A 12,518-nucleotide genomic window follows, 5' to 3' on the forward strand; every position below is an offset into this window, starting at 1 on the left:
TCTTAAGGTTTTGTGGGGAGGAAATGAGTTAATACGCTTAAAGTGCTTAGCGTGCAGTGGGCGGCACGTGGTCAGCCCTTAGCTAAGTATCGCCTGTTATTATATATTACTGTTAACGAGGAGCAGGGCGTGATCTGCTCTGAGCTCAGGAGCAGACTGTGTGTGTGTGTGTGTGTGTGTGTGTGTGTGTGTGTGTGTGTGAGTGTGAGGGGGGAGCAGAGAGTTGGGGGCAGGGGCAATGATGGAGGAGAGACCGGAGACTCCAGTGTGGGTACAAGGAGGCAGACTACTCCCTAGGGACTGGGCCCTGAAGGAAGGGTCAGGATTGGTGGGGCAGAGGGGAGGGGCATTCTGTGGTGGGGAAAATGAGGTGTACAGGCAAAGTCTTGAAATTCAAAATAAGTGAGGGACTAGGGTCCTGGAGGAGAGTGAGTTGAGAAGGCAGTGTGGCTGTACATTGCAAAGAGCAGAAGTTGGGTGTGCCTCCCCAGACAAACTGCAGGATGGCCCTCTGACCCAATGCACCCCTTGGCCAGTTTCCAGAAAGGAGCCAGCCCTTCAAGGAGGGAAGTGGTAGTCACACCACAGCCCTTTGAGGAGACATCCAGTCTCAGAGATAGCTATGGTGTGACAGGAAAAAGCATGGATTTGGGGTTCAAAGTGTAAAGTTAAATTTCAGCTGGGCCACTTCCTAGTTGTGTGATCTTGGGCTAGTTACTTAACGTCCCTGAGCTCAGTTTCCTCTTCTGTAAGATCAAGCTTAAAATGCAACTGTCTCACAAGAGATGGTGCAGATGCAGCAAGATAATGGCCTAGGGGTGGGGGAGGTGGGGAGGGTGTTCAGCTTGGCTGGTTTCCCTTTCTTTCCTCTGAGGTCAAGATGGAATGATAAAGTGGGACCGGATGGGGCCACCTCTCAGCCTGAAGGAAAGCACTTCAGCAGCTCTGCGAAGGCTTCTCGAAGGGCCAAGTTGATATCTCCCCTCTCCTGACTGATCAGCTGGCAAAATGGGAAAGGGCTGTGGGGATATGTGGAAAATGCTCTAATCCTTGTCCCAGTTTTTCACCAATGCATTTTCCTTTACCCCCCAAACATGTTTGACATTATTCCCTGGGTTTGCTGTGGCCTAAGTGTGAACTTTGGAGTCAAATAGACTTGTATTTGCATCCTGGTTCCACCTCTTCACAGTAGAATGCAATAAATTTGTTAACTTCCCCAGGCACAGGGGACAAATCAATAAAGGGTCCTGCCCCACAGAGCTATCCTCCAGTGGAAGAGCCAATGAACTTCCAACCTCACCACCATTCATTCATTCATTCATTCCCTCACTCAAATACTTACTGAGCACCTACTAAGTGCCTGGCACTATCCTGGATGCAGGAGTTGAAAGGGCGAGAAAGACCATTGTGGATAACCATGTGGTTATCCCCTCATGGGATAAATAAATAAGCAGGGCAATCAGACACTGTGGCATGAGGGCAATGAATGCTTGATGGAGGAGAGCACGGGGAGGGGAAACAGACACAGAGGGCCCAGCAGCTTAAGGGACAGCCAGAAGGCCAAGGTGACAAGACCAGCAAGCGAGGGGGAGTAGTATGAGAGGAAGGGGCTGGATCTGGTGGGGTGTTATGGGGCGGGGGGTTTATTACGTGAGTTTGGATTTTATTACATGAGCGCTGGGGAGCCGCTGAAGGATTTTTAAGCAGGGGAGTGACACGATTGAGCAGAAGTCAAGAGACCAGTGAGGAGACTTTGCATATTATGGCCAGTGATGATGGGCATGGACCCCAGTGGACAAAAGGGAGCCACGTGGCAGCTCTGGGTGATGGGCTGTTCGGGGAGTGAGGCCCCAGGAGAAAGGGGGCCTGATCCTTAGGTACAGCTGGAACATGGGGAAATGCTGGTGCTTTTTGCTGAGGTAGGGAGGACCTGGGAGAGGCGCAGGCTGGGGGTAGTGCTCAGGAGCTGTACTTTGGACAAGCTAAGGTTAAGACACCTGTGAGACAGGGAGATGTCAAGATGGCGTTTGGAGCCACGTTTTACGGACAAGGCCACTGAGGCTTGAAGCACTCAGAACTTTCCCAGAGTCCCACTCCCAGAATTGGGGTTCCAATCTGAGGACCTCCAAAGCCTGGGGCACCAAACAGCCTCCCCTCTCAGCAGACCCTAGGAAAGGAACTCATCAGAGAAGGGTCTTCTGGTTCTAGGATAGGGGAGGAAATTTAAGAGGAGCCCCTCCCTGCCAGGTAGGCTCAAGTGCTAGCTTTCCCAGGCTGAGTTGTTGTCCCCACCTTGGGGGAATGGAGAAAAGAGGGGAGGCTTGAGACCCCTGGATGTGGGAACAGGGCTTAGGACTTCTGGCTGCCTTTGATGACACAATGCCACCGCAGTAGCTCGATGCAAAGTTGGGTTGGTAGCCAGAAATCCAGAGCTTAAGCACCTTTATGGGTGGACTGAGCTCTGATCCCAGGGTCCCCTGGGAAGGAAAGGACTTCCCGCCACGCTGCCTCCTCCTCTCCCCCAGCCTCTTTGCTCTGAAATGACAGTTTAGAGAAACTGGTGTGAAATAGTTTGAAACTCAGACGTCTGGGCAGTCCCTCGGGGCAGAAAACAGGAAGCCAAGATTAAAGGCAGATTTCCAGCAAAGTCCCCTTCTACTTCCTGCAGAGCAGGTGCTCAGGCTGAGCTGACTGTGGGCAGCTTCCCTCGCTGACAGCACCTCTGGGTGACTCTGCACAGGCCGGCTCTCCTGCCTTAGGAGCTGTTCTTCAACCTCGTCATCACCATCCGCACAGGAAGCTCCTGCCAGGCCCTTGGGGGAATGAGCCTCCTGCAGAAAGAGGCTGTGGAAGGTGGAAGGAGGCACCAACAGGAAACAGCACCTGGGGACACCTAGGAGGCAGTGAGGCCAGGCGGAGAGGGCATGGGCTTTGGGATCGTTCAGCCCTGGTGTGAATGCCACTTCTTGCTGTAGGGTCTCACTGACCTGTGGGAGTGGGTCGAGGGGTAGGAGCAATGCAAAGGGGGGCTTCAGGGAAGGTAGCCGGGGAGACTGGACCAGTGCTGGGGCCTGGGAGGCCTAGGGGAGGGCAGAAGCAGGAGAAAGCAAGTGGCCACAGTGGCCATCTCAACATCAGGGACCACTCGGCGGGGTGGCCAAGCTGATATCCACAGCTGCTAAAGTCTCAGGGAACCAGGGGCCAGCATGGGCCTCCCCCGTGACCGCTTTCCCTTCCTGACCCGCAGGAGAGCTGGCTTCCGTGGGCTCCGTCAAGGCAAGAAGCTACGCCTGCCTCATGCAGAGGCAAAGCCGTGACCTTCCAGATAAGCCCTGTGTTCTCCTCAAGGGGCCTGAGACCCCACCCACCCAAAGCTGTCCTTGGGAGGACACCTGCATCAGAGGCATCACGCGTTGGAAACCTCCCTTCTTGGATGGCTGAGTTTATCACGAGGACAAGGCATTGCCCTGGGAGACCCAGGTTCTAGGGACAGACTGGCCTCTGATTTGGGGCAAGTCCTCCCCATCCAGGCCTCAGTTTCCCCTCCTGTGTACCGAAGGGTTGCATCTGGTGATCTCCTGCAGCTCTGACTTCGTGTGCACAGGTGGAGGCCCTGGGCATGGGGAGGGTGGGCAGCTGCCAACGGACTCCAACTTCTGTCCCCCTGGGACCAGGGAGCTTCCATTTACTGAGCACCTACTATGTGCCCGATACTTTATCATTGTTATTGGTGATGATACTGATATTTACTGGACACTTACTATGCACAAACATTTTTAATGTCAGATTAAAGTCTCTTCTCTTTACTGCAACAGTTTGCTCTAAGGGGATTTCTAAGGAAGCTTGTTTGTTTGTTTCCACCATGATGGTGGCAGAAGTCTTGGTGCTGATGGTTTGGTGGCTTTTTGGCTTTTGTGGTTTTAGCGGTGGTGGTGACCCAACCGAGAGGCCATTGAGAGCTGGAGGACCTCACTCTTGTGGCTTGAGGCAGCCGGTACATAGGGCTTCCTCGACCACACCACAGGGGTTAATTGGCTGGTCTCCTGACCTTGAAGGTCATGGGTCTGGGCTTCGCAATTCAGAATCTCTCTGGAGCAGGCAGATGCAAAACCAAGTTCATGACATGAATTGGTCAAGAAACCTGGGATCCCTGCAAACTATCTGGTGCCTTCCTCCAGGAAGGCATATTTCCTCCAGAAATGTGGCACATATTTCTTTCCTCCTTGGTCCTTGGTCTTGCAATGTTCTGTCTGGTGGGGCACAGATGTTAAACAGCGTGATGAGAGTTACTAGGAGGGATGTGCAGGTGTGATGCAGGTGCACAGCAGAGGAGCCCTCCTCACCTGAGTGCTCAGACCCTGCAGGAGGAGAGATGCCTGGGATAGTAGGAGCAGAGGCCCTGGAGCTGGAAGGGGTTGAGCTTTGGGAGAAGCAGAAAGAGGCTAGGATGGGCTGAGGGGCAGGGCATGCGGGGCAGTCTTGGGAGCAGAGGTCAGTGACCAGAGCCTGCAGGGCCTCCTGTGTCCACCTCAGGGTAGAGGGACCCTGCTCTTTGAGGGTTTCACCAACGCCTCAGCTGTGTGTTTGCATTTTTAAAAAAATATTTATTTTTTGGCTGCGTTGGGTCTTCACTGCTGCACGCAGGGCTTCTCTAGTTGCGGCGAGCAGGGGCTACTCTTCATTGCGGTGTGCGGGCTTTGCGTTGCAGTGGCTTCTCTTGTTGTGGAGCACAGGATCAAGGTGCACAGGCATCAGTAGTTGTGGCGCACAGGCTCAGTAGTTGCGGCTTGCGGGCTCTAGAGCACAGGCTCAGTAGTTGTGGCGCACGGGTTTAGTTGCTCTGTGCATGTGGGATCTTCCCGGACCAGGGATCAAACCTGTGTCCCCTGCGTTGGCAGGCAGATTCTTAACCACCGTAACACCAGGGAAGTCCCTGTGTTTGCTTTTCTTTTTTTTTGTGGTACGCGGGCCTCTCACTGTTGTGGCCTCTCCTGTTGCGCTCCGGACGCGCAGGCCCAGCGGCCATGGCTCATGGGCCTAGCCGTCCCGCCGCGGCATGTGGGATCTTCCTGGACCAGGGCACGAACCCGTGTCCCCTGCATCGGCAGGCGGACTCTCAACCACTGTGCCACCAGGGAAGCCCTGTGTTTGCATTTTTAAAAGATCACTTCTTCCTGTTGATGGAGAATTGACTGGCTTTTTGTCCTCCAGGAAGCTGCAATGGCCTTTCCCAAATCCCCAGGCTAGATCACTGCCCTCTGCAGTGCCCCTCAGTGGGCCCTCTTCTCAGCTTTGTAGCATTGACTACCTGCTTTGTGCAAGTTTCCTGGTCTGCCACTGGAGGCCGAACCATGGTGTTCAGATGTTGGTTGAATGACTGAGTGATGTGAATTTTAATAAATAATAATAATAATAATAGTTAACACCGATATAGGCTTTACCATATGCCAGACACTGTCCTAAGCACTTTACATGTCTTAAGTGTCATTTAATCCTTGTAATATATTTCCAAGGTATGTATCATTATTCTCTCCATTTTGCAGAAAAGGAACTGAAGGGGATTCCATGAGGGAACTCAGCCACCAGACCCTGCGTAGGAGAGGAAGGATTCAGGATGCCATTGTATCATTCTCACCCAATTTATTTTAACAGCTTCTGGGTTAGAGTCCTGGCCTCACTCCTGCCCAACTGTGTGACCTTAAGTAAAGGTCATATAACTTTCTGAGCCTCAGTTTCCTGATCTCTAAAATGAGAGGCTCACCTCACTTGTGATGCTAAACAGAGAAGAAGAAAAGCTAATCACTTAGCACAGCGCTTTGGCCCCAGGCACACTTGCACTCACTGGCAGTGAGATGAATATTTTTTTCTCTGACTCCTGAAACAGGCTGTGTAGTACTGGCTCTCCCCTGCTGTCCTCTAAGTCCAGCTTCCTGAGGCTTTTGTCTGTTCCTGAGCCTACAGTTTCACAATGGCTTGTGAACAGTAACCCTCCTCCATCCATTCCCCAAATATTGAGGGCATGTGTACTACTTCCCAGGCACCAGAGCCCCTGGGGTTAGGCAGAGCCAGAGCTTCCTTGGTTCTTGGTACCCGGAGTCCTGGGCTCGGAAAGCTTCTGAAAGTTTGATGCTTCCCTCTCAAGGCTGCCTGGAGACCTTCTCCTGCCGCGTGTCATCTTTGAGCTGGACCAGCCTCCACCCAGAAGTCCCCGGGCTCAACTGCACAGATTGGAAACCCAGTTGGTGTTGTTCTGCCTTTCTCATGGGAACTGTTTGGGGGAAAGCCGAAAAGGGGTTCTGGGTTCTTCACGGTACAAAAGTTGGAAACTTGGCCTAGGATGGGGGTGGGCAAGGAGAAGCAGCAGGAGGTTTGCCTGGCTTGGGCTGCAAAGGGAGAACAGCTGGGTGCTGCTACTGCCTCAGGCCAAGCTTTTGCAAATCACATGCAAATCCTCTTGCCCAGGTGTTGTACCTGTGAATAAACTTGTGTGTCTGTGTCTGAGATCAGGGCAGCTTTTGGAAGAGTGGGGTGAAACTGCGCAGGGAGGAGATCCTCCGTGAGCTGAGGAGCTTTTAGAAGCTGCCTGAGACAGGGATGGGCACCTGGAGGGACATGTCCCTTCCCTTTGATTTTTAAGGCCCTCAGAGTTTAGTTCTGAAGAGCGGGTGCCTGGGTGGAGAGGAGAGGGATTGTCTCTCCATGGGGCAAACAGTAAATGTGTATTGAGTGAATAAGTGAGCAACCGAATTCTCCTTGGGGTCTCTGGCTGCCATTCTTGCCATAGGTCTCAGGGCTCCCGTCCCAAGGAAAAGGGCCTTGCCTGCCTCCCTGTTGTCCTTCCCCCCAGCCCATCTTCTTAGACCCCTGCTCTTAACCACTGGGTCTCCAGGAGCGCTCTCCTGACATAGAGGTCCAGGTCACATCTCTCTCCAGCCAAAGCCAGTTCTGGTTGTAGAGGTGGCCCTCTTATCTCCAAAGACCCGCCCCCCCCCCATCCCTGGGGCCAAGCAACTCCAGTTTCAGGTACACCTAGTGCAGCCAGCCTTCCCCCCTCCCACTGGCCCTCAACCGTGTGGCCAGTCAGCAGTGAGGGTGGCAGCCTCAGAGGAAAGGCGGGCCTGCCTGAGTCTGGGAGACTGGGTCCTAGGTGCCTGCTGTTGATATGAGTGAAGGATGAAGGTTGGGGTGATAGGACCAAAACTTGGGAGGAGCTGGTTGCTTCCCCGAGCTCGTGGTGCAAGGGAACATGAAGCTTCAAGTCAGCGAGGGTGAGGGTGTGTCACGGAGGAAAGCAGTGCCACGAACTCTAGGGACCCTTGATTATTTTCAGTTGCAGCTGGGAGCAGCATCCTGTTCAAACCGCACTGGAGGCCTGATGTTGGCTGTCTTCTTTGAGTGCCTATCTTTTCTGTTGTTTTGGTGAACAGCACATTTATTTTTTGCTTGTTAGCCAGAGGTCGGTTTCTGTTGTTTGTGACTCAGAACCCCACCCCGTGTCCCCGACCCCACCCCCACTGTGGCGGCTGGAGGATGAGGTACGGTCCTGCGTGGGAAGTGCCAGACTCATAGCAGCGATCAGACAAAGGCCATTGTCTTCCCCTTGCAGTCTCCGCTGTGACTTGCCTTTTGCTGTCTCTTAGAATTTGGTCTCATTTAACGATGAGGCTTGTGGTCTCATCGGGTCTGAGGGGGAACAGCGCCTCCTGGTGGCCAGAGTGCAGATCCCAAGGGGAAGGGAACGTGATGGGGCTGGAGGCAAGGCAGTCTCAAGGTCCTGGCCAGCAGTCCCAGGGCCTCACCTGTAGAGCCGGTGTCTGCTCTGAAAAAGTTGGCTTCTAGAAGCCTGGGCAGGACCCTGTCCAGGGCTCAACGAGGGCCAGAGCCAGAGCTGACCCTCACCAACTGAGAGTGCCACAGGGCGGGTTCTGAGCAGGGCTGGCCAGGGTAGATGAGGACAGAGAACCCAGGGCAGCTAGAAGGGGAGAAGATAAGACCACTTCTGGAAAGTATGGGTGGATTGGTCATCCCTTTACAGAGGGGCAGAATCCAGCTGTTCCAGAAACCACTCCCAGTGGCTGTTGTCTGCCTCTGGAAGGGCTTTTCCACATGGGATGCTGGTGGGGGACAGCCAGATCTGCCCTGGCTGCCAGAATTCCCCAGGGTCCCCCATCTTGGACTGTTCTCTGATTCCAAGGCCATTACCACACTGGTCCCAGGTGCCTGACTGGCCTGAGCATTGCTGATTCTCCTGGTATTCTTCCGAATAACAAGGCAAGGTCGAGAAGGAAGGCATGCTTTGTTGAGCACCTATTGTGTGCTGGGTGTTTGTACATTGGATTTCATTTGATCACTGTCCATCAAGGAAAACAGTAGCATCTAGATCTTATCTGTATGGCCAGGGAGGCCCACAGAAGGTGATTTGCAGAACCATCTCGAAGCCTGGGCTCTCTCTCCTGCCCCATCAGGTTGGTCTCAGACGGCAGTTCCAGAGTCCCCAGGCCATAGGTTTGCTTGGCAGTGAAAGGGCAGTGAGCTGTGGGGAGGATGTTTACATCCCGCCTGCCAGTCCTCCCTCGAGGTATAGAGGAGCTGCTGGTGCAGGGCAGGAGGGTCTGGTTGGAATGGCCCTGGGCCTCAAGGTGGGGGCACTGGTGGAGGCAGAGCTGGAAGGGAGGGGCATGAGGGGGCAGGCTGGGATCAAACTTCTGGCTTCAGAGTCCACCCTGAACCTTCTCAGCAGGTCTGACTTGGGCCCAGACGTCATGCGTTGGGGCGGGGTAGTCTGCACGAGATGCAGGAGCCACCAGCAAGGCTGAGGTCAAGTCCAACTCTGCAAATGACTAGCCATGACATCCTGGTTGGGTGACCTCCCGCTCTGCACCCCATCCCCATCTGCCCAGCAGACACGAGTGCACTGCCCTTACAGTGCTGGGAGGACTAAGTGGGGCAAAGTGCCGGGAGGGACCTGGCAGAGAGCAAGTGCTCAGGGGACTCTGGCTGATTCTCAAGCAGAATTAAGGGGGCAGTCAGCCTCCAGATATCTTCAAGATTCCAGGGCTAAATTCCTGACTCCAAGACCCCTGAGAAGGGCTTCCCTGGTGGCGCAGTGGTTGAGAGTCCGCCTGCCAATGCAGGGGACACGGGTTCGAGCCCTGGTCCGGGAGGATTCCACATGGCAGGGAGCGGCTAGGCCCCCGTGCGCCACAACTACTGAGCCTGCGCGCCACGACTGCTGAAGCCTGCGCGCCTGGAGCCCGTGCTCCGCTGCAAGAGAAGCCACTGCAATGAGAAGCCCGAGCACCACAACGAAGAGTAGCCCCAGCTCGCTGCAACTAGAGAAAGCCCGCATGCAGCAACGCAGACCCAACGCAGCCAAAAAAACCACAAAAAGACCCCTGAGAAGAGGTAGGTGAATGTGTAGGTCCTTGTAGCACTGGCCACGCCCATCTCTGTGCTGATCAGTGCACCCGAGGCCCTTGTTTGCTTACCTGAGCAGTGTGAGTCCTAGGAGATCAGGGGTGGGTCTACATTGTCAGTGTTCTTGGTGCCCCAGAACAGAAAAGATAATGGGACACACTTGGGCGAGTTCCCTGTCTCTGGAAGTAAGAGAATGGAAGTGAACGCCTATCAGGAAGCTGGACAGGGAATTTCTACTTTAGGTGTGTCTCTGAAGACCAGGCCAGGGAATGATGGGGAAGGGTTGGGAGGAGAGTCCTCTGGCCATTCTTAGTGGCTTCTCCGCAATTTCTGGGAAGGAAGGACTTGAGAGTTGTCTTGAAGCTGCATTTGCGAAATAAACTCACTTTTCCTTAGATTGTCTATTTATTTGGCATGGGGTTCCCGGGCTGCAGGTGATGGGTCAGTGGCTTCGGGAAGCATGTGCTTCTCTGAGTGGTCACGAGGGGGCAGCCCAGACTGCATTAGAGCTGCTCCAGCTCCAAGAAGGAGGAAGGAGGATGGGGGCAGATCCTGATCTGAGGTCTGGGGGCAGGAAGAGGGGCACAGAATTGAACAGCTGCAGGGGCAGGGCACTCTAGGGACAGATTCCCCCTCCTCTGGGGCAAGGAGAATGTAAGCATATGGCTGCTGGGAGGAGGGAGGAGGGGGCCTAGAGCACAGGAGGAGAGGAGCCCCGAGGGCAGTGCTGACCCCAGGTGGGAGGCATGGCCGGTGGCGAGCTGTGGGCTGTAGCCCTTCCTGGAGTACCTCTCATCATCCCCTGGGAGGGCAGACTGTGGTGCAGGCTTTCCAGTATCCTGGGCTTGCACATCCCTCTAGTGAAACAGACCTTGCAGGGAAAGGAGGCTAAAGGGGGGCTCTGGTGTGGGAGGGAGCAGGCCTGTGTGTAATGAGTACGCTCATTTCAGAGCTCCTGGCCTCCTCCCAGGTCAGCTGCTCCCCTGGGCTCTGCACGGGCTTAGCACAGGCACAGCTGTGGGTAAGCAAAGGACTTCCACCTGCCCTCAGAGTGGGGCCTGGGGCCCTCTCTGGGTGAGAAGATAGGGTGAGGGAGTAGCCTAGGGAGAAGGCAGCCCCTTGTCACACTCACTCATCATCCGGTGCATCCCTGGGGGTGCAGGGCAGAGAAGGCCAGGACTCCCTCGGGCTGCAAGTTGGGGGTACAGGGCAGGGGCCAGAGAGTTCAGCTACATCCCAGGATGACAAAGAGGATATCCTGCCCGTTCCCATCTACTGCCTGCCTGCCCAGCTGTGTGGGAGCCCGGCAGGAGGAGGACAGGATCTTGCAGTCCTGAGGAGGGCAGCTTCTGGGAGGGGGCCCGCCTGGGAAGAATGAAGGCTAGGGTTTTAGCCTTGCCTACATCAGCTTGCTAGGTTCCTATCTAGATCTCAGTTTCCCCATCTATGCCATGAGGCTCACTTATTCATTTATTCATTGCATGTTTATCTAGTGTTGAGCTAAGGGCAGGGGCTTTGCCATCCCACACTCCTGGGTCTGAGTCTTTGCCACTTACTTGCTGGACAACTTATGTGATGATCTGGGCCTCAGTTTCCTCATCTGTAAAAAGGGGTGAATAATAGTGTATGCCCCATAGGATTTTTGATTAAATTATTATTACACAACGAGGAAAATGGGAACTGGATGCTGTTCTTGGGAAACGCTCAGTGTAAACACTGAGAATACTCACACATAAGCTTGCAGATACACAAGGACACACATACTTGCGTACCCTGAGGTTTGTACACAAAAGAAGCAGCATTCTAAAAGAGGCACCTTTCGAGACTTCCCTGGTGGTCCAGTGGCTAAGACTCCATGCTCCCAATGCAGGGGGCCCGGGTTTGATCTCTGGTCAGGGAACTAGATCCCACATGCTGCAACTAAGAGTTTGCATGCTGCAGCTAAAGATCCTGCATGCCGCAACTAAAAAAGATCCCATGTGCTGCAACTAAGACCCAGCGTAGCCAAATAAACAAATAAATATTTTAAAAAAACTTTTTAAAAAGAGTCACATTTCAAAGTCTCAGGCAAAGTAGAGGGCGTATCTGACTTGAGGCCTGAGATGACCATGGTAGGTTAGGAGCTCAGCTGTCCGGGGTGTGGTTGGTGCTCAATGGTGTGTGTGTGTACACACTTGCACATGCACGAAGCCTCTGATTTCCCCCTCCCTCAGGCCCTGAGATGGTGGAAAGAGCCAGGGGAATGGCCAACTTTTCCCCTCTTTACCTCCTGCTCCTGGTCTCTGTGATCCTGCAAAAAAGTCCCCAAATGAACTGAGAATAGCTCTGAGTTCATGGACTCAAAAGATACAGGTGTTGGTCCTGCCTCGTCAACTTTCCTGGGGAAGCCGTCTTCCCTGTCTGAGGCTCTGTCTCTCCTTCTCTTAAATGGAGTTATTTCACTTGTGAGGCTGTGCTTCCCTGAGAAGGGTGATGATTTGCCCTGGGCACACAGTAAGCCCCTTCCTGCCTCAGGACCTTTGCACATATTGCTCCCTCTGCCCAGAACTCTTTTTTCCTCTTCCCTTCCTATTTAATTCTTCCTCCTGGGAGAAGCCTGCCTTGATCCAACCATCTAAAGCCATCATCCTTGTCTCTTTATTACACTTTTGCTTCTTCTTCAGAAATCTCATTACAATTTGTAATTGGGTATTTACTTGTATGTTTACCTTTTTTAGTCTGTTTCTTCACTAGGCTTTAAGCTCTATGGGAGCAGAAATAACCATATGCTGATCTTGTTCACAGCTATGTCTCCACCAGCCAGCACAGAACCTAGTACGTAGTAGATATTCAATCAATATGATGTAAATTCCTTTTTTTTTTTCTGGCGATACGCGGGCCTCTCACTGTTGTGGCCTCTCCCGTTGCGGAGCACAGGCTCCAGATGCGCAGGCTCAGCGGCCATGGCTCACGGGCCCAGCCGCTCCACGGCATGTAGGATCTTCCCAGACCGGGGCACGAACCCGTGTCCCCTGCATCGGCAGGTGGACTCTCAACCACTGCGCCACCAGGGAAGCCCGTAAATTCCTTTTTTGGCATAGGAAATCTATACACATGATACA

The sequence above is a fragment of the Delphinus delphis genome, chromosome 2 (assembly GCF_949987515.2).
Source record: "Delphinus delphis chromosome 2, mDelDel1.2, whole genome shotgun sequence".
Lineage (NCBI taxonomy): Eukaryota > Metazoa > Chordata > Mammalia > Artiodactyla > Delphinidae > Delphinus > Delphinus delphis.